We start from the raw sequence: 22,588 nt of genomic DNA, 5'->3' as shown, positions 1-22,588 counted from the left end.
TCTAGGTTGGTCATAACTTTTCTTCCAAGGAGTAAGCATCTTTTAATTTCATGGCTGCAGTCACCATCTGCAGTGATCTTGGAGCCCAAAAAAGTAAAGTCTGACACTGTTTCCACTGTTTCCCCATCAATTTCCCATGGAGTGATGGGACCGGATGCCATGATCTTAGTTTTCTGAATGTTGAGCTTTAAGCCAACTTTTTCGCTCTCCTCTTTCACTTTCATCAAGAGGCTCTTTAGCTCCTCTTCACTTTCTGCCATAAGGGTGGTGTCATCTGCGTATCTGAGGTTATTGATATTTCTCCCAGCAATCTTGTTTCCAGCTTGTGTTTCTTCCAGCCCAGCGTTTCTCATGATGTACTCTGCATTTAAGTTAAATAAGCAGGGTGACAATATATGGCCTTGACGTATTCCTTTTCCTATTTGGAACCAGTCTGTTTTTCCATGTCCAGTTCTAACTGTTGCTTCCTGACCTGCATACAGATATCTCAAGAGGCTGGTCAGGTGGTCTGGTATTCCCATCTCTTTCAGAGTTTTCCACAGTTTATTGTGATCCACACAGTCAAAGGCTTTGGCATAGTCAATAAAGCAGAAATAGATGTTTTTCTGGAACTCTCTTGCTTTTTCCATGATCCAGTGGATGTTGGCAATTTGATCTCTGGTTCCTCTGCCTTTTCTAAAACCAGCTTGAACATCTGGGAGTTCACGGTTCACGTATTGCTGAAGCCTTGCTTGGAGAATTTTGAGCATTACTAGCGTGTGAGATGAGTGCAATTGTGCAGTAGTTTGAGCATTCTTTGGCATTGCCTTGCTTTGTAATTGGAATGAAAACTGACCTTTTCCAGTCCTGTGCCCACTGTTGAGTTTTCCAAATTTGCTGGCATATTGAGTGCAGCACTTTCACAGCATCATCTTTCAGGATTTGAAACAGCTCCACTGGAATTCCATCACCTCCACTAGCTTTGTTCATAGTGATGCTTTCTAAGGCCCACTTGACTTCACATTCCAAGATGTCTGTCTCTAGATTAGTGATCACATCATCATGATTATCTGGGTCATGAAGATCTTTTTTGTACAGTTCTTCCGTGTATTCTTGCCACCTCTTCTTAATATCTTCTGCTTTTGTTAGGTCCATACCATTTCTGTCCTTTATCGAGCCCATCTTTGCATGAAATGTTCCCTTGGTATCTCTAATTTTCTTGAAGCGATCTCTAGTCTTTCCCATTCTGTTGTTTTCCTCTATTTCTTTGCATTGATCGCTGAAGAAGGCTTTCTTATCTCTTCTTGCTGTTCTTTGGAACTCTGCATTCAGATGCTTTTATCTTTCCTTTTCTCCTTTGCTTTTCACTTCTCTTCTTTTCACAGCTATTTGTAAGGCCTCCGCAGACAGCCATTTTGCTTTTTTGCATTTCTTTTCCATGGGGATGGTCTTGATCCCTGTCTCCTGTACAATGTCATGAACCTCATTCCATAGTTCATCAGGTACTCTATCTATCAGATCTAGACCCTTAAATCTATTTCTCACTTCCACTGTATAATCATAAGGGATTTGATTTAGGTCATACCTGAATGGTCTGGTGGTTTTCCCTACTTTCTTCAATTAGAGTCTGAACTTGGTAATAAGGAGTTCATGATCTGAGCCACAGTCAGCACCTGATCTTGTTTTTGTTGACTGTATAGAGCTTCTCCATCTTTGTCTGCAAAGAATATAATCAATCTGATTTCGGTGTTGACCATCTTGTGATGTCCATGTGTAGAGCCTTCTCTTGTGTTGTTGGAAGAGGGTGTTTGCTATGACCAGTGCATTTTCTTGGCAAAACTCTATTAGTTTTTGCCCTGCTTCATTCCGCATTCCAAGGCCAAATTTGCCTGTTACTCCAGGTGTTTCTTGACTTCCTACTTTTGCATTCCAGTCCCCTATAATGAAAAGGACATCTTTTTGGGGTGTTAGTTCTAAAAGGTCTTGTAGGTCTTCATAAAACCATTCAACTTCAGCTTCTTCAGCATTACTGGTTGGGGCATAGATTTGGATAACTGTGAAATTGAATGGTTTGCCTTGGAGAGGAACAGAGATCATTCTGTCGCTTTTGAGATTGCATCCAAGTACTGCATTTCGGACTCTTTAGTTGACCATGATGGCTACTCCATTTCTTCTGAGGGATTCCTGCCCACAGTAGTAGATATGATGGTCATCTATGTTAAATTCACCCATTCCAGTTCATTTTAGTTTGCTGATTCCTAGAATGTTGACGTTCACTCTTGCCATCTCCTGTTTGACCACTTCCAATTTGCCTTGATTCATGGACCTGACATTCCAGGTTCCTATGCAATATTGCTCTTTACCTCATCGGACCTTGCTTCTATCACCAGTCACACCCACAGCTGGGTATTGTTTTTTGGCTCCATCCCTTCATTCTTCTGGAGTTATTTCTCCACTGATCTCCAGTAGCATATTGGGGACCTACTGACCTGGGGAGTTCCTCTTTCAGTATCCTATCATTTTGCCTTTTCATACTGTTCATGGCGTCAGGATTAGCTGATCCTTTTTATGGCCTCTCAAAGTAGTTCTCTTACTGCTGACCTCAGCACTTTTATTCTGTCTCATTTCATAGCTAACTGTTTACTCCTCCCCACCCTGCAATCAGTGGCTCCTGTAATAAGTGAAGAAATCTTGTTATATCCAACTTCACAATTTGTTCTGTGTCTTAAAATTTCTACCCAGTGTACAAAGAAGGGAAACATATTTTTAATGTTTTTCTAAGAGAGACCTGATCTCTTGCAACGTTTGAGACTCATTTAAAGGTTCTGGGCAATGGTATAGATCGTGCGTGACATTTGGGCCCAGCCAGGGTGGATCATTAGTTCCTGTCAGAAGAAAATGACTGTAAAATTATAAAAATTTGCTGGCGTATGCTTTGACTTATACCTTTGGTACTTCCTCACCGTGTTCTTAGAAACTTAGCTCAGAGAAAGGAAAATGAGAACTTGAATTCTAACTGTTTGGTGATAGTAAATCACAAGAGTAGGGACTGGAGTGATGCTAAGATGAACACAAATTTTTATTGATTGTTTTCTGCCAAAAATGAGAATAATAAGAATCTTTCCCAAGATACTGTTAGCAGAAACACACTGACTGAAACCATCCACCCTGGCCAAGCACCATAGTAACCATTTACATGAGTTATTTTACATGGGGAGATCCTAGTAAGGAACAGGGAACTAACAAGCCACCACCGATCAGAAGAGTTTGGGAAAGGTCACAAGGAGACTTCACATGTCTGACCACCTCCCAGAATCCTTCTCTCTGGCATCCATCTTGGCTGAGAAATGCGTTTGCCACCAGGAAGGACTCTGGGTCAAAATGGTTGGCCAAGATCAAACCCAGGTCTCCTGCATTCTTAACTGTCTGAGCCACCAGGGATCGTAGGAAAATGGAAATTTATAGCCAAGGAACAGGGTGGGATATCAGTGGATGGGAAATTACTAAGAGAAAAAAAAAATCAGAGATCAGGAGATTTCTGGCAAAATATTAACTGTGACGCGCCAAGGGCTTTAATGTCTGTTGCGAGTGTGTGTTCCTCGGTTCTTTGTCTCATCATAAACTAACCAGATTTTTGCTGAAGACAGGCCAGGGTATACAGACCTCTTCTGGGGGATTGTAGAAAGTGTTGGGCTTTCCTGGTGGCTCAGACGGTAAAGAATCTTCCTGCAATGTGGGAGACCTGGGTTGGGAAGATTCCCCTGGAGGAAGGCATGCAACCCACTCCAGTATTCCTGCCTGGAGAATCCCCATGGACAGAGGAGCCTGGTGCTATAGCTCATGAGGCCTCAAAGCGTCAGACATGACTGACTGACTAAGCACAGAGGTTGCTGGAGGGAATTAGCAACCTGATCAGTTATCCTGGGTGGTCAAATGTCTAGGTGAAGGACTCTGGTTAAAATGACTAGCAGGGTTCTTGGTAAAATTAGATTTTACAGGGAAATTCATGGATGGACCTAGGAGAAGGCTCAGGAGGCTGACTAAAGTTTGGCCAAGCAAAGAATCTTTGTCGTCATTATTTGCAGGAGAAAATATTTCAATAACTTAAATATGTGTAGTAAGTTTCAATAAATTCCACAGTGTTAAAAACTGCATGAGATGTGAAGAAATGTGAAAATAAAAATAACATTAAAGACTGTAACAGTAGAGCTCTAACTGTTTCAACTCTCCTTAATAAAAATAGGAAACATCACCAAATTTAAATGATCTAAATCACCACATCGAAGTATCTACTTTTGTTTTAAGTAAATAAAGTTCTGTGCTGTGCTTAGTCACTCAGTTCTGTCTGACTCTTTGTGACCCCGTAGTTTTTAGCCCTCCAGGCTCCTCTGTCCATGGGAATTCTCTAGGCAAGAATACTGGAGTGGGTAGCCTTCCACTCCTCCAAGGAATCTTCCCAATCCAGGGATTGCACCCAGGTCTCCCTCATTGCAGGCAGATTCTTGCTCAGATTCCCTGAGCCATCAGGGAAGCCCAAGAATACTGGTGTGGGTAGCCTATCCCTTCTCTAGGGAATCTTCCTGAGCCAAGAATCGAATCAGGGTCTCCGGCATTGCAGGGGGTTCTTTACCAGCTGAACTACCAGGGAAGCCCAAGTAATTAAAGTACTTCATAACAATTCTCCCACTTTTTGCAAAATGGAAACCACATTACTCACATTTTGTCACTATAAGTTGAGTTACAGGAGCAAAATGGTTTTGAATGACTAGAGCTTAGTCATTTCCCCAGTGACTATTGTCCCCTTCAGAAACCAGATGGGCACAGATTTCGAAGCATGCCACTTACGCAAGCGCTGGTGTTCTCAGTGGCATCCAGCTCTTCGGGGCCTCAGGGACTAGCCCACCAGGCTCCTCTGTCCCTGGGTTCTCCAGTGCTAAAGTGGATTGCCATTTCCTCATGCAGGGGATCTTCCCGACCCAGGGATCGAACCCAGGTCTCCTGCACCTCCTGCATTGCAGGCAGGTTCTTTACCTTGAGCCACCAGGGAAACCTGCCACTTATACAAGATCCACCCGTGCATCCAGGCTGCTGCCGAGCCCTGTTCGTTTCCCTGGCCGCTGGATTTCGTATGACCTTTGCTGTGAGCTTGTCCTTGAAAACAGAAGATCTGAAGATCAAGAACGGCTAGAGCTGGACTGCCTGCTTGCCTTGCACCGAAAACGTATTCCCTATAAACGGCCTAAAGAATTTTTACTGTATTTTGCTACCCATTAAAAATACCTTCAGTTAGAGATCTCTTTTAGGACAACAAGCATCTTTACTATTGCTGTTAGCGTGCCCGCACCTTTGAGAAGATAAGGTGTAAAGGGCTGATAGCGTCTTACTATAAACTGTCATAGTTAATAAATCAGTGCTTTTTCTCAACGTTGATGGAGGTGAAGTAGACGGAGCCAAAGGTGAATGGACTTGTGATGAGGGAGGGGAAATACAAAGGGAAAGGGCAGGTCTCATTAGGCTGCCTTTGTGAGGATGGAGAGAAGGGACATGCTGAGAGCTGGAAAAAATCATGTCAGGAGAAGTTGTGCAAGACTTTGAAAAATGGGGAAAAAGATTACTGAGTGTTCTGTGGAAGGTTAGGTGTTATCCAGTCCAAGCTTCCTGGTTGCCCACATCTTTCATGGTCTCAGAGATATCTTATCACTGTCCACTGAAGGAAAAGGTAATATGGTGGGGCTTAGGACACACTCTTCCAAAGTATGGCGCCTTGGAGCATTGAACATTTGAACCTGCAGGAGTCTGAGAAAACTACAGAAGCAAGAGGACATCTCTGACACTTCCTTCCCCACCCCAACGCCTTCCCTTCTCCCCTGAAGTCAAAGGACCATCCTATGAGAAGGCCTCTTCCCATCCCTGGAAGAAAGGGTCAATCCTATCTTTAAGATGGAAGAACGTCTTGGATGCCATCACCAACTCGATGGACGTGAGTCTGAGCAAACTCTGGGAGATGGTGAAGGACACGGCAGCCTGATGTGCTGCAGGCCCTGGGGTCTCAAGAGTCGGACGACTTCGCAACAGAGCCGTGAACCGCAGCCTCACACCCTTTGTCCCAGTCTTTCTCCACGACTGTCCACGCCTTGGCAGACCACGTGTGAAAACATTCAGGTTTAACCAGTTCTTTAGTTCTTTATTTCCTTATGAAGACTCTTGTGTCAGAAAAAACTGAAATAAACTCACATGCTTTTCCTTTGTTCATGTCTTCGTCAGTTTAATTTTCAGACCCAGCCAAGGACACTTAAGAGTATCAAGGAAAATGTTTTTCCTCTTCCAGAAATACAAATAACTCTTGTACGTAGAAACGCAAACAAGTTTTTGCTGGTGGGATGTGATTAATTACTGTGTTGGGAATATTGGCCAGTTTGGCATCTGCTGCAGATTCATTTCAGCCTATCTGATTGCATGTATCTTTGTTTGCTCTTTGCAGTCTCTTCTGACTTGCTTTTTCAACACACCTTCCATTTTTTCCAACACCTTCCTGGTTACACCATTAATTAACACATTTTAAAAATATCTTTGACATATATTCATTTTACATTTGATCGATGGCTATGATTTTCCTTTTTTTAAAAGATTTAAACTTTAACAATTAAAAAAATCATCCTCGAACATCCCCAGTGGCTTTTCCTGACAGAGCCAGGGAACACAGACCTGAGAGGCAGCCCCAGCACCTCAGCTGTGGCTCCAGGAGACGAATACCAAGCAATAGCAGAATTTTAGTCTTTGTTGACTTTTCCCAGTGTTGATGCAAACTTATACAGATCTCTGAGTTTTTATGTTTCTTTGTTTAATCTTAACTTGTGGCTGAAGGTATAGAAATGGAGTTATGAGTACTCAATGCATCTCCCTATATGTGTGTGTGTGTGCTTCTATTTCAGAAAGGCCTTTGAAAATGATAGTCACTCAGTTGTGTCTGACTCTTTGCAGCCCCATGGACTGTAGCTCTCCAGTCTCTGCTGTCCATGGGATTCTCCAGGCAGGAATACTGGAGTGGGTTGCCATTCCCTTCTCCAAGGATCTTCCCAACCCAGGAATTGAACCTGGGCCTCTTGAATTGCAGGCGGATCCTTTACCGTCTGAATCACCGGGGAAGAAAAGCCTTGACCTCTTGGTTTGTAACTATAGAAGTTTTTCCTATCTTTGGGTAATATTAATATACTAGTTAATAAAGTTACTTAAACCACTTTATTCTGACTGGTTTATAGAGAACTAAGAGTTTACATAAATTGTATGCAGAAAATAAAGGAATTAAATATCCAATATTTTGAAAGTCTTGTACTTAAAAACAAACCTATCCTACAGAAAGAGTGAAGGTCTAACATTTTAATAATTTAAATGCACATAATTTAGGTGAATCTTGGATAAAAGAGAATAGCTAAATAATTTTGGTTAAAAAGCACTCTTGTCTTCTCTTTGATTTCTCAGTGTTGAGAATAATATAAATGTATGTCATGGAATAAAAACTTTTCCTCTACATTCTTAGGTTTAAGATTTGGGTGCTTCAAATTAAATTGACAAAAGATAGATTAGCAAGAGAAAAGATAGAGTTTTAGGTATGTACCTACATATATGTAACAGAATTTCACGGGAAAATGTGACTCAGAGGGGTGATTAGAATTTGAGGCTTATATACCACTTCAAGAGGACAGGAGCAAAACAGAAGAGCATTTATGGAGAAACACATGGCTTTTTGGAACGATGAATGGGTCACGGGGGAGACAAAGTTTTGTTGCAAAATGTGCTTAGGTGTGGTGTGGAGTCTTCTCATTTCAGGTGATGGCTCAATCTTCCCTGGTTGCTCCCAGGGAGGGGAGTTATGCCCATTAAGTTCTTCTGAGTTCTTTCAGAGGCTCTGCTTTAAGGCAGATAAGGGATTTCAGGCACTCAAATGCCTTCTGTTCAAAATAACTTCTGTGCTGCCGTAGCAGATTCTGGACCCCTTCCTGGACATTTTACTTTACTTGGATTTATTTCCCTTATGTTACAGGTATATTGATCAAATACACTGACGTTGCTCTCACACAATGTTTAGGACTGTGGAAAATGTAAATTTTGTTAAATTAAGTCACTATTCTGATAAACTTTTTAAAAGATAGTTGCTTTTACTTTATTTATTCTGTTGAAGCACAGTTCATTTACTATATTGTGTTAATTTTAGGTGTAGAGCATAGCGATTCAGTATTTTGCAGATTATATTCCATTATACAGGTTGTTATAAGATAATGCATGGAATTCCCTGTGCTGCACAGCAGATCCTTGCTGCTGGTCTGCTTTACGTTTCAGTTCAGTTCAGTTCAGTCGCTCAGTCATGTCCGACTCTTTGTGACCCCATGAATTGCAGCACGCCAGGCCTCCCTGTCCATCACCAACTCCCGGAGTTCACCCAGACTCACGTCCATCGAGTCTGTGATGCCATCCAGCCATCTCATCCTCGGTCGTCCCCTTTTCCTCCTGCCCCCAATCCCTCCCAGCATCAGAGTCTTTTCCAATGAGTCAACTCTTCGCATGAGGTGGCCAAAGTACTGGAGTTTCAGCTTTAGCATCATTCCTTCCAAAGAAATCCCAGGGTTGATCTCCTTCAGAATGGACTGCTTGGATCTCCTTGCAGTCCAAGGGACTCTCAAGAGTCTTCTCCATCACCACAGTTCAAACGCATCAATTCTTCGGCGCTCAGCCTTCTTCACAGTTCAACTCTCACATCCATACATGACCACAGGAAAAACCATAGCCTTGACTAGATGGACCTTAGTCGGCAAAGTAATGTCTCTGCTTTTGAATATGCTATCTAGGTTGGTCATAACTTTTCTTCCAAGGAGTAAGCGTCTTTTAATTTCATGGCTACAATCACCATCTGCAGTGATTTTGGAGCCCAAAAAAGTAAAGTCTGACACTGTTTCCACTGTTTCCCCATCAATTTCCCATGGAGTGATGGGACCGGATGCCATGATCTTCGTTTTCTGAATGTTGAGCTTTAAGCCAACTTTTTCGCTCTCCTCTTTCACTTTCATCAAGAGGCTCTTTAGCTACTCTTCACTTTCTGCCATAAGGGTGGTGTCATCTGCGTATCTGAGGTGATTGATATTTCTCCCAGCAATCTTGATTCTAGCTTGTGTTTCTTCCAGCCCAGCGTTTCTCATGATGTACTCTGCATATAAGTTAAATCTAGTAGTGTGTATTTGCCAGCCCACCCCCTTCCTTTGTCCCTCCTCCTCCGTCCCTTCTCCACTTGGTAACCACAAGTCTGTCTTCTACACCTGTGAGTCTGTTTCTGTTTTGTATATGAATTCATTTGTATAATTTTTTAGATTCCACGAATAAGTGACATTATATAGTATTTGTCTTCCTCTTTCTGACTTATTTCACTACGCATAAGCTTATCCAGGTTCATCCACATTGCTGCAAATGGCAGGTTTTTAAATTCCTTTTTACGATTGAGTAAAATTCTATTATATATACATATGGAAAGAAAAAAAGGAAGTGTTAATTGCTCAGTTGCATCCTACTGTTTGTAACCCCATGGACTGTAGCCTGCAGGTTCCTCTGTTTATGGAATTCTCTAGGCATGAATACTGGAGTGGGTAGCCATTCCCTTCTCCAGGGGATCTTTCCAACCCAGGGATTGAACCCAGGTCTCCTGCACTGCAGGCGGATTCTTATTGTCTGAGCCACCAGGGAAGCCCCTATGTAGCACAGCTTCTTAATATAATCATCTGTTGTTGAGGCACTTAGGTTCTCTCCATGTCCTGGTATTCTGACAAACTTTTAATTTCCAACAGCAGTTATGTTTTATTATGTCAGATTTAAGATAAAATCAAGATCTTCAGGTAGTTTAAAACCTTGTACTGTTAGTAATTTAAACTACCTAATAGATAATCCCTGAATACCAGGATAATACTAAGTAAATTAGAAGCAAAGTTTGAGGTTTATTAACTTTTCTTCTTATTTTGTATGCTACAGAAAGACTGTATCTTTCAGCCATGTTAATGAACATGCTCATTTTTGCCATCTTAAGAGGGGTAAAAGAGATGTGCATTGCTGGAGAAACATACTTGCATCACAGGCTAGTTTGCTCAAGTGCTTGTGTATGATATCCAGTTCAATAATTGATCCTTTTGGGGAAGAAAACTTCTCCTTTATCCACTTAGGTTCAATTCTTTGGGGCCTTGTGAGTTAACTGACAAATGAACAGGAGAAAAAAACAAGGTTTATTTGAATACACCAGGCTCATAGAGTAATGAGTAACTCACTGAACAGCTGGGGGCAAAAGTTTATATACCAACTTAACAAAAAAGAGGTAGGTTTAGGGTTTCAGTGGAAAGTATGGAAAGTTCTGCTGGGCATCAAGATGCTAATGAGTAGCTGAATTTGCACTGCCTGGGGCGAAGGGCCAGCCTCCTTTAAACAGGAAAATCTCTGAGAAGGGTCAATGGCAGTTGTGTTTTCAGGAGTATCTGCTTAAGTACAGATAATGTTTCTTTCTGTAGCAGCTGATTGTTCAGATGTTCTAAATTTAAAGAACTTGTGATTCCTTCACCCCCAGGCCATCCTCTTTTCTGTGAAATAAAAGTTACTTAGTTAAAAGTTAAAATTGTTAGGAGTAGTTGAAACCATAATAGGAACAAGAGTAACAGAGAAATAAAATTGTGAGTGTGCTTTTGTTCATCAAAACAAGAGTAGGGTTTTTCCTCTTAAAATAACTTTTTTAAAAATTCTTTGGACTCCTTTACATTTAAAAATGATTGAGGCCTTCAGAAAGCTTTTGTTTGTATGAGAAATATACAAAATATTTATTTCTTGATCATGGGAAAGCAGCAATATCATAGGTGGAGGTGGTAGAGTCGCTAACTCCTGTCTGAATCTTGCGACCCCGTGGACTGTAGCCCGCCAGGCTCCTCTGTCCATGGGATTGTCCAGGTAAGAGTACTGGAGTGGGCTGCCATTTCCTCCTCCAGGGGATCTTCCTGACCCAGGGATTGAACCTGGGTCTCCTGCTTTGCAGGCCGATTCTTTACCGACTGAGCTGTGAGGAAAGCCATAGGAACCCAATGCATGTTAAAATAATAATATATTTTATGAAAAATATATTTTCTAAATCCAAAAATATTGTGTTTCTGAAATCTCTTAAATGCCTGGCTTACCAGAAAAAAGCTGGAGTCTCTTGTCTCCTTTTGCATGTAGTCAGCTGTAATATTACACATTCCATAGCATCTGTACTCTACACTTGTGAGAAAGTGAAATGAGAATGAGAAAGGCAAAAATCATTTTAATATTGTTATGAAAACAGTTTTGACTCCGTGCATCCCTGAAATGACCTTTAGGGCTCTGTCCTGGCTATAGACTGAATGTTTGTGTCCTCTTAAAGATTCATATGTTGAACCTAATCCCCAATATGTTGGTATTAGGAAGTGGAGCTTTTTGGAGGTGCTTAGGTCAGGAGAACAGAGCCCTCATGAAAGAGACTGATGTTCTTACAAAACAGATCCCAGAGAATCCTCTTACCAGCTTCCAATCCTAAGAGGACACAGTAGGACGCAGGCATCCATGAACCAAGAAGCGGGACTCCCACCAGACACTGAGTCTGCAGGGCCTTGACCTTGGGCCTCCTGGCCTGCAGAACCGTGAGAAAGAAATGCTTACTGTTTAAGCTGCCAGTTACGCAGCCTTCTGTTATAGCAGCTGGTTGACAGAAGGAATCAGTAAGCCAGTCTGCATCAGGAATAGAGCACAGTTTCATTTCACCTAAACAGGACCATGGCCCGGGAGACACAGACTCAAGAAGATCTGAACTGTGTTTCTCTGGACTACAAAATGGGGGAGGCTTTTAAAGGCAAAACCCACAGAATTACGTAAATTGTTTGTTAAGAATTAGGATTGGAAAAAAAAAATTAGGATTGGAGTTGGCAGGAAGAAAGTGTGCTTGTTGGCTTCCCCGCTGACTCCGAGGTAAAGAATCCACAGGTGATGAGAGTTCCATCCTTGGGTGGGGAAGGTCCCGTGGAGGAAGCATGGCAACCCCCTCCAGTATTCTTGCCTGGGGAATCCCATGGACAGAGGAGCCTGGTGGGCTACAGTCCATGGGGTCACAAAGAGTGAGATGTGACTGAAGCGACTTAGCATGCACATGCTAAGGGTACATGTTAAGCAAGGGTCCAAAATGGTTGCCTAGTTCCAAGGGGAGACATCGAGACAGTAAGATTGCAGCTGCCACATGCTAGCAGGTATGGTTTTGAAAGTAATGCTCAAAATTCTCCAAGCCAAGCTTCAGCAATATGTGAACCGTGAACTTCCTGATGTTCAAGCTGGTTTTAGAAAAGGCAGAGGAACCAGAGATCAAATTGCCAACATCCGCTGGATCATGGAAAAAGCAAGAGAGTTCCAGAAAAACATCTATTTCTGCTTTATTGACTATGCCAAAGCCTTTGACTGTGTGGATTACAATAAACTGTGGAAAATTCTGAGAGAGATGGGAATACCATACCACCTAACCTGCCTCTTGAGATATCTGTATGCAGGTCAGGAAGTAACAGTTAGAACCTGGACATGGAACAACAGACTGGTTCCAAATAGGAAAAGGAGTATGTCAAGGCTGTATATTGTCACCCTGCTTATTTAACTTATATGCAGAGTACATCATGAGAAACGCTGGGCTGGAAGAAACACAAGCTGGAAACAAGATTGCTGGGAGAAATATCAGTAACCTCAGATACACAGATGACACCACCCTTATGGCAGAAAGTGAAGAGGAGCTAAAGAGCCTCTTGATGAAAGTGAAAGAGGAGAGTGAAAAAGTTGGCTTAAAGCTCAACATTCAGAAAACGAAGATCATGGCATCCGGTCCCATCACTCCATGGGAAATTGATGGGGAAACAGTGGAAACAGTGTCAGACTTTACTTTTTTGGGCTCCAAAATCACTGCAGTTGGTGATTGCAGCCATGAAATTAAAAGACGCTTACTCCTTGGAAGAAAAGTTATGACCAACCTAGATAGCATATTCAAAAGCAGAGACATTACTTTGCCGACTAAGGTCCATCTAGTCAATGCTGTGGTTTTTCCTGTGGTCATGTATGGATGTGAGAGTTGGACTGTGAAGAAGGCTGAGCGCCAAAGAATTGATGCTTTTGAGCTGTGGTGTTGGAGAAGACTCTTGAGAGTCCCTTGGACTGCAAGGAGATCCAACCAGTCCATTCTAAAGGAGATCAGCCCTGGGATTTCTTTGGAAGGAATGATGCTAAAGCTGAAATTCCAGTACTTTGGCCACCTCATGCGAAGAGTTGACTCATTGGAAAAGACTCTGATGCTGGGAGGGATTGGGGGCAGGAGGAAAAGGGGACGACAGAGGATGAGATGGCTGGATGGCATCAGGGACTCGATGGACAAGAGTCTGGGTGAACTCCGGGAGTTGGTGATGGACAGGGAGGCCTGGCGTGCTGCGATTCTTGGGGTCGCAAAGAGTCAGACACAACTGAGGAACTGAACTGAACTGAACAGTGTCCTTCGGAGAAGGCAATGGCACCCCACTCCAGTACTCTTGCCTGGAAAATCCATGGACAGAGGAGCCTGGTACGCTGCAGTCCATGGGGTTGCTGAGGGTCGGACACGACTCAGTGACTTCACTTCCTCTTTTCACTTTGATACATTGGAGAAGGAAATGGCAACCCACTCCAGTGTTCTTGCCTGGAGAATCCCAGGGGCGGGGAAGCCTGGTGGGCTGCCGTCTTTGGGGTCACAGAGTCGGACATGACGACTGAAGCGACTCAGCAGCAGCAGCAGCAGCAACAGTGTCCTTGAGACTGATACAGTTCACAAAATTCAAGTTCTCAGTGATGCAGGAATCCTTCTGAAACCACACCCACAATGGCCACTTGGCTTCGTTTTAAATATCTGAACCACAGTAACTTCATTATGATTTTTAACTGCGTTCTTTTCTTTAATGGTTAAAGCAGATATAGGCCACAAAACAGGTTGTCGAGTTAGCATGAAGTTCAAGCCAAATCACCTATAAGCCAGAAAGACTTCCCTATACCTCTGTATGCGAAATTTCTCCCATCAAGCCCAAATGGATTAATATGGTCTTTAAGAAAAGTGTCTGTTTATTCTAGAATATGAAACAGTACAATGGAGAAAACTTGGAAAGTAAATTTTATTTTCTTAGGTTTTATAACACCTGAGTTTGAAATGAGGCTATAAAATATTTTAAATTTTAGCAAAGATGACTCCATTTTAATTGATTACTTCCTTGGTTCACTGATTAATAACCTTCAATTATAATACAAAAGCTCATTCTGTAACTTTTGTGTTATCTGCCTACATAGTCGAGATTCTGTGGCTTATCAGAATAATTTTGTTTATTTAAGGAAAAAAAAGAACAAAATCTTCTCACTTTTGAAAGGACTAAGGTTCTTTACATTCATGTTACCTTGTATATTTACTTTAAAAGTCTTTTATTGTCATTTTGATTAAATGAGTAACCGGGTATTGGTGCTCAGTAGCCCATGATCCTGCCTTAATTAAGTTTCCACATCTACTCTGCCAATTCTTTTGGAGTTGCTCTCCCAAAATCAAAACACTCAATTCAGAAAAAATAAAATATCAGGTTGTTCTTTACAGCTAAATGTGTCTTTGGATTTGGAAAAGGTTACTGGGAAAACCGCAATGATTTGGTTTCTCGTCTTATAGATAGATAGATGCTAAAAATAATGAGGTTCATTTCAGATGTTCCTATTTTGAGACTTGGGTGGGAAGAGTCATCATATCAGAGGAGATGTTCACTCTTTTCTAGAATCGGTTCGGAAAGACAAATATTGAGATGAGTTTCAGAGCTTGTATCTCTTTTTAAGAAACTGATTGTTACAAGCTCTGTTTCTGTTTGGCTGAGCTGCATCTTCTGGCTGTGTGGGGTTTTCTCCTCTCCAGCTGAGGTCCGCAGACTCCCTCGCAGTGGGCTCTTTTGCGGTGGCACGCAGTCTCTAGGGCCCGTGGGCGTCAGTCGTGGTGGCGCACGGGCTTAGCTGCTGCGCAGCATGCGGGATCTTCCCAGACCAGGGATGGAACCCGCATCCCCTGCACTGGCAGTTGGATTCTTTACCACTGAGCCTCCAGGGAAGCCCCAGAGTTTTATTCTTCACTGAATGTCGCTAGAGGTTTGCCAGTGCCCTTGCTGGCATAATAGGTTTTTACTCTCAGGGGAAATCAGACCAAAACTTATGAAACAGGAGTGCACCGTACCCCAGTAGAGAGTTTCCCTTTCTTTCTCTCTGATGTTATTAGCCACAGTAATAAATGAGTCACAGCCACTGAGTCTTTGAAACCTATCTCTACCTATTTCCTTCTATCTATAGGGCTTCCTAAGTGACCAGTGGTAAAGAGCCCAAAGACACGGGTTGGGAAAATCCCCAGGAGTAGGAAACGGCAACCCACTCCAATATTCTTGCCTGGGAAATGCCATGGACAGAGGGGCCTGGCGGGCTACAGCCCACAGTCTCAGAGAGGCGGACACGACTGAGCGTGCACGCATGCCTTTCCATCCATCGTCTACAGCTTGTAATCCGATGCGTGCCTGAGGACTCTTGTAAGTTACAGCCCAGAGTCTGTGTCCTAACAAATAAGGACAGTCTCAGAAACTAGTGGGAAAAGACCATAACAAGCACTTCAAACTGCTAGCATTTCTAAACCAAACTCTTGCCCACCTAGCTAACTTTCAGACCTTACCAGTAAATAGAGTCAGAACTTCCAGAGCTCTTTTTAGTCCCAAGAGCGGACGGATGAAGAGCCAGCAAAGCAGGCATTAATGACAGAGGCCTAAAGGGAGTGAGGGGCAGACGTGAGGACGACTACTTCTTTGGAATATTGTTCAGGAGCCCCCTTGTTTGGAATATTGTTGATGCTGTGTTGTTGTTTCAATTTTTGGTTAGATAAAGAAGCCCTTTCTCTTTCTTCTTAAGCAATCTATAACCCATACAGCTTAGTAGACTGCTTTTTGAGCTAAAACAAAACATTTTTATATGGTGTTTGATTCTCACTTGCTCTCCCAAATTCAGACACTTTCGTGGTCTCGTAGCTATTTGCATACATTCAATAGGAATCTATCTGCCTTTCTATCAGGATACAATTGGACAAACTGCCTGGAATTTATGATTTGAGAATAGCCCTTTTAATCAGTTATGACAGGGCATTTTTTATGGAAAAAGAAGATTGATTTTACATTGGGACCAATACCTGTTAAGCCCACCTAGGAAAATTGCCTTTCAGAGTCCCAGGCCTACAAATGAAGAAAATATTTACTGGCAAGCTAGGAAACTTAGCTAATTTTGAGGACCTCAGAAAGAGTGGATGTCATCAAATTTACATGTACTGCAGAAGAAATCTGGTGGAGACAGGTTTGGGAACTTGATTTCTTAGCCTCAGGGTAGCAAATAATAGCAGCATTTAAGATTCCAGTCCAAGATTCCTTACAGTATTTCCAAAAAAAAAAAAAAAGATTCTTTACAGTATTTCCCAATCAGAAGTTTATTTTGTGGGCTTAATGCTTAGTGGTTAAGTCTGAAAAGCAAACTCAAGGAAGCTTATATGGTTGGTTAACACTCTTGATCACAAACTTTTCTATGAAAGGCTGGTAGTAAATATTTTAAGCTTTGCAACAGGGCCAGGATCAGGGTGCGGTGAAATGCAGCAATTCCTTGCCAAGCCATATTGGAGCCTGAGGCTAAAGGGAGAAAAGGGAGGACATCATTACTGATCCTGCCTTCATCTAACATTTTGACATTGCAGTCAATTGGCGGGGATTGGGGGTGGCATTCTTTCAATTTTTAAAAAATATGCGTCAAAGTATCATTCATTCATTTCCTCATCACTTAGCTTTTGGTGCCTCTTAAATCTTGTGCGCAAGGGACGTTCCTCAGCCACTTCACCCCATCCTGGTCTTGTTTTGTGAACCATATGTTCGCTGTGACGTTTCTCAGTTCTGCCCGTGTATCCAGAAAGGAGCAACAGACGTGTCACGGAACGAAGGTATTCCAGTGGATTTTTAGCTATGGAGACTGAAATTTGATTTGCATATAATTTTTATGTCACAGCAAATTATTCATCTTTTGGTGTTTTTTTTTTCCAACAGTTTAAACATGTGAAAACCGTTCCTAACTTGCAGGTTTGGAGAGTCAGTCAAACAAGGCTGTCTTTTGCTGATTCTTGCCCTCGCTTCACCTACGTAGACAATCAGGCCAAACCTAAGAAAACCAGTCTGTGAGTGTGTGTGTGTGTGTGTGTGTGTGTGTGAGACTAAGAATAACTTTTAGAATTATCCTTATTACAAGGAGAGGAGACTGAAGGAAAAGTTGTGGAAGACTCTGAAATGACAGAAGGGAGCATGCTAGAGGCGGCCTGTGAAATGCTCGGTGCGGTCTAGCCCCTCTTGGCCATGACCTGTAACTTGCACTCCCCTGGGTGACTTTGCCACTTCCTTGCTTGTAGTCAACTGCTAGTAAGGCTAACGATTTTTGTTGGTGAAGATGCAATTAATAACTTCCCTGTGACTTTTTGCCCGTTTTTTCATCTGTTGAATTTATTTCGGTACTCCTGATTGCCATTATTTGTGTCTTACCTTCAGAATCTCCTTAAACTGGCTTTTTGCAGTTCTCTAGTTTCCTCAATAATTGAGTTAAAGCATTCTTTAGCACATGCCTATTTTATATTTGCACAAGGTTCATGATTTTATCTTTCAAAAATATATCCCTTAATAATAGGTTAGGACAAACATAAAATTATGAACATCCAGTTTACATCCAGAGGAAAAGAGAACAGCTCTTGGATTATCCAGTCAACATTGGCTAATCACCAACTATGTGGCAGAGTGTTGGGGATACAGACATAAATATGGAAGACCAGTTCCTTCCTCTGAGAGTTGATGATCTAGAGAACATCCTGGTCCTTAATACTGATTCATCCACTCACTTATTCTCTTACACTACAAGTATTTATTGAGGCCGACTGTTAGCACTATAGCTCAGTCACATTTGAGTTGAATTAACTTTTCCAATCTGATCTTCATGTGTTTTAACACTTTTAACATTGTTGCTGTGGGAAAAATGTGTTATGCACTTCAAGCAACATTCTTTGATTAAACAAAAACCTTAATAAGCTAACACAACATTGTTAACCAACTATATATATAAAAACATGCTAAGACGCTCAGTCATGTGCAGCTCTTTGTCATCCCATGGACCGTAGCCCACCAGGCTCCTCTCAATGGAGGATTTCGCAGGCAGGAATACTGGAGTGGGTTGCCATTTCCCTCCCCAGAGGATCTTCCCTCCCCAGGGATTGAACCTGGGTCTCCAGGATTGCAGGCAGAGCCGCTATGTTCTTATTAAAAAAAAAACAAAAAAAACAAACCTTAGTAACATTTCTAAAGCTTTTAAAAATAGAGGTGGTAGAGGTCCTACTTTCATAATTTTTCATCACTAAAGATTAGTAACAATTTATGAATTTTTAATTACTCAGTTATATTGGGAATTGCCTGTATTATCCATGAACTGCAGATACTTTTCTGAATCATGCTGTTTTTGTTGTGAATGTTTTTCAGAATTCTTCTTTGGAATTGCCTGCAAATGTAGAAGTGCACTATTGTAGAAATTCCTTTAAAGAGGATTTTATTTTAGAAAGAATCAAAAGTCTTTGGGGAAGAATTTTGGTCTCATTGTACAGATATGAGACTAAGGATTAAAAATGATAAAGTTTTAGATGACTTCCTTTCCACCCTGAGTCTTTTACTACAAGAAAAGTAAAAATCATCCAAAAACCTTTTCAAGTATATAAGGCATTAACTGTAGAGTACTAAATGAAATTTCTACTTGAATTCTGATTCTGTACTTCATTTACCAGTGGGTACCACTATTAACAATATGATGTGTGTCATCACCAAATTATTTAGGAGTTGATAAAGACAGCGGAGAAGGCAATGGCACCCCACTCCAGTACTCTTGCCTGGAAAATCCCATGGAAAGAGGAGCCTGGTGGGCTGCAGTCCATGGGGTCGCTAAGAGTCGGGCACGACTGAGCAACTTCACTTTCACTTTTCACTTTCATGCACTGGAGAAGGAGATGGCAACCCACTCCAGTGTTCTTGCCTGGAGAATCCCAGGGACAGGGGAGCCTGGTGGGCTGCCATCTATGGGGTCGCACAGAGTCGGACACGACTGAAGCGACTTAGCTGCTGCAAAGACAGATGCTAATACACTAATCCCATATGTATTCTAAAAACCTTGAATTGTGTGATACATATTTGCCTACAATTTTTCTTTTACTCATAACACTCATGGCCATTTGATATATAATAGAGGTGACGTTCCGTATCAGAGTTTTATCACTACACTGAAAAGACACTATGTGGTAAGGACATTATGCCCACAGATTCTTCCAGCTGGTTTCAGTAATGGTCAGCATTTCTCATGTCTCCCTCCTGCCTTTTTTTTTTTTCAGTACCATTTGAAAGTAAGTTATAAATACTATGACATTTCACCTTAAATCTTTTAGCATACATCTCCTTAACAAAAATTTGTAATTGTAATATTCTTTTAATGCCTAAGATAATTGAAAATAATTATGTAGTATTATCTAATATCCAGTCCATATTCAAGTATCCCCAACTGTACAAAGGTAATTATCTTGGTTATTTTGTTACATTATTTTAAACTAGAATCCATTCTAAGTTCATATATTTCATTGGATATTTTTGCTTTTTCAGTCTCTTTATGTTTAGTTCAGATACCTACTTTCTTTTCTTTTTTTAAAATTAAGGACTGAATTTTTGAAAAGCCTGGTTTATATGTCTTATAAATTACTGTTCTATATTCCTTTCTCTTAAACTCGGGTTTATTAAGATATAATTTATATAGTATGAAATTCATCCTTTTTAGTGGATAGTTCTATGAATTTTGACGAATTCATTCGGTCACGTAACCACCGCCAGGATCAAGATATAGAATACTTCTAACTCCCCCACCAGAGTTCCATTCTGCCTCTTCGAAGTAAACCCTCCCCCCAGTGCCAGGTTCTGGCAACCATTGTTCTATTTTCTGTCCCTGCAGTTTTGCCTATTTGGGGAAAGTCATGTAAATGGAATCACACGGGATGAAGCCTTTAAGTCTGCCTTTTTTCACTTAGGGTGACGTGCTAAAGATTCGTCCACTGTGTAGATGTACCACAGATCATCTTTTCACCAGTGGAGAATGTTTGTGTGCAGGTTTTAACAGCTGTGCATAAAGTTGCTATATGTATTTGCATACAGGCTTTTATATAAACATATGTTTTCGTTTCTCTTTCATAAACACTTAGGATTAAGATCTCTGGGTCATATGGTAATTGTGTCTTTTATTTCATAGACACCTGGCAGAATGTTCTCCAAAATGACTGTTACCATTTTGCACTTCCACCATCACTACATGAGGGTTTAAGTTGTTCTACAGCCTTGCCAACATTTGCTGTGCCAACGTTTTAAATTTTAGCCATTCCAGTAGAGGTGTGATGGTATCTCAGTGAGATTAATTTGAACTGCCTCAAGGAATGATGGTGTGGAGCCCTATCTTTCAGAGGTCAGGGAAGTTCCTGGACTAAGTACCATTAGAAATACACTAGCCCACCAAAACATTAAAGTCATTTCTCTATTGCCTTTTTGTTTCCTCCTTTCAAGCTTTCTCTCTTTGGGCTGAGGTTATAAACCAGGCATGATACCTGTCTCAGTCTAGTCAGAGGCTGCCAAAATGTTCCTGCTATTTTTTACCTGCTTGTGTGAATCAGAGTTTCTCTGCCAAAGTAAGAAAATAAGTTAAAGTTAGGGATTGTTAGGTACTTCTTGGGAATCATTATCAATGGGGGCACACACAAGTGGCTTTCTCTCTCTTTGTCTCTCTCTTGCACAGAGACACACACCTACACGCATCTCACAGTCAAAGAACTGATGGCTTCACAGAAAATGTGTCCCATGCTCATACTTTTCCTTTAGAAATGGTTATTCCCCCATTCACCCACCCTGTAGAATTTCTGTTCAGTGTAATCATTCTCCAATTTGATCTTAGCAAATAGTCCTTATACTGTGTCTGAAAAGAATGATTCGTTTTCTCCGTAGACTATTCTACAAAACTTGATCTATAAGAAGAGACTCTGGAAGCATATCTCAGTACTGCTGAGGTGTAGGCTGGAGTAGAGAGGCACACTCAGAAATGCAGCATCTCGGGGCGAGGGGAGGCTGGTTGGTAATGAAAGCAGGTGGGACAGCATGACATAGGCAATACAATGTAAAGCAGGTTTTAGGGTTAATGTTCCTTAGAATTAAGTTTCTTTTGAAATAACAAATCTTCTTACAGTTCCTATTCTTGTCACTTGACTACGTGCTCCACGCATCTTTTCAGTCAAGATTCTGACACACTTGACATGCCCTTAAGACCACAAAATAACTGTTCTTCTTTCATTTTTTAATTTATAAGAATGTACATGGTATGTTGGTCATAGAGAAATTGTTATTTATCATGTTGTGGTTGACATGGAAAACAGCTGTATTAAGTTTAGAAACAGAGTGCCTCTGGTCCACAGCATGTGAAGACTTTGCCTATCACTATCTCAGTTTTGTTACCTGTCAGTAAGTAAACACCTTTGATTTGTAGCCCAATAAAGATTCAAACTATTCCAATTAGATCCAATTCATGAATGTTTAAGAATGTCAATTTTTACAAATACAGAGGAAAATATACTGATTTGTCGGGGGAAATCATTGGCAGAGCAGTAGGAATTGGGAAGAAGTCCTCTTTCCCCATATTCTTCCCCAAGATACACACACTCACACACACACTTACTTCCAACATAAGGTTGAAATGAATATATAAAGTGAAAGGAAAAGAAGTCACAAAGAACGGCGTGCTTCCTATAACAGTTCAGTTCAGTTCAGTTCAGTCGCTCAGTTGTGTCTGACTCTTTGCGACCCTGTGGACTACAGCACGCCAGGCCTTCCTGTCCATCACCAACTCTGAGTTAACTCAAACTCATGTCCATCGAGTCGGTGATGTCATCCAACCATCTCATCCTCTGTTGTCCGCTTCTTCTCCTGCCCTCAATCTTTCTCAGCATCAGGGTCTTTTCTAATGAGTCAGCTCTTCCCATCAGGTGGCCAAAGCATTGGAGTTTCAGCTTCAACATTGGTCCTTCCAATGAACACTCAGGACCGATCTCCTTTAGGATGGACTGGTTGGATTTCCTTGCAGTCGAAGGGACTCTCAAGAGTCTTCTCCAACACCACAGTTCAAAAGCATCAATTCTTCGGTGCTCAGCTTTCTTTATGGTCTAGCTCGAACATCCATACATGACTACTGGAAAAACAGTGGTTCTCAGCTCTCTGGATCTATTCCCCTGGAGGGGGCAAAAGGTCCTGGGACCCTATTTCCTCATTCCCATCATTAGGTGGAGGTGGGAGGTGCGAGAGCTGACTCTGAATGGCAAGCGTTGCTGCATAACCAAACTTAGAAGAGATTGTGTTTATCTCTGCCTTCACAATTGGGTTATAGATGATAT

The sequence above is a fragment of the Budorcas taxicolor genome, chromosome 7 (assembly GCF_023091745.1).
Source record: "Budorcas taxicolor isolate Tak-1 chromosome 7, Takin1.1, whole genome shotgun sequence".
Lineage (NCBI taxonomy): Eukaryota > Metazoa > Chordata > Mammalia > Artiodactyla > Bovidae > Budorcas > Budorcas taxicolor.
This window is presented reverse-complemented; position numbering follows the sequence as displayed.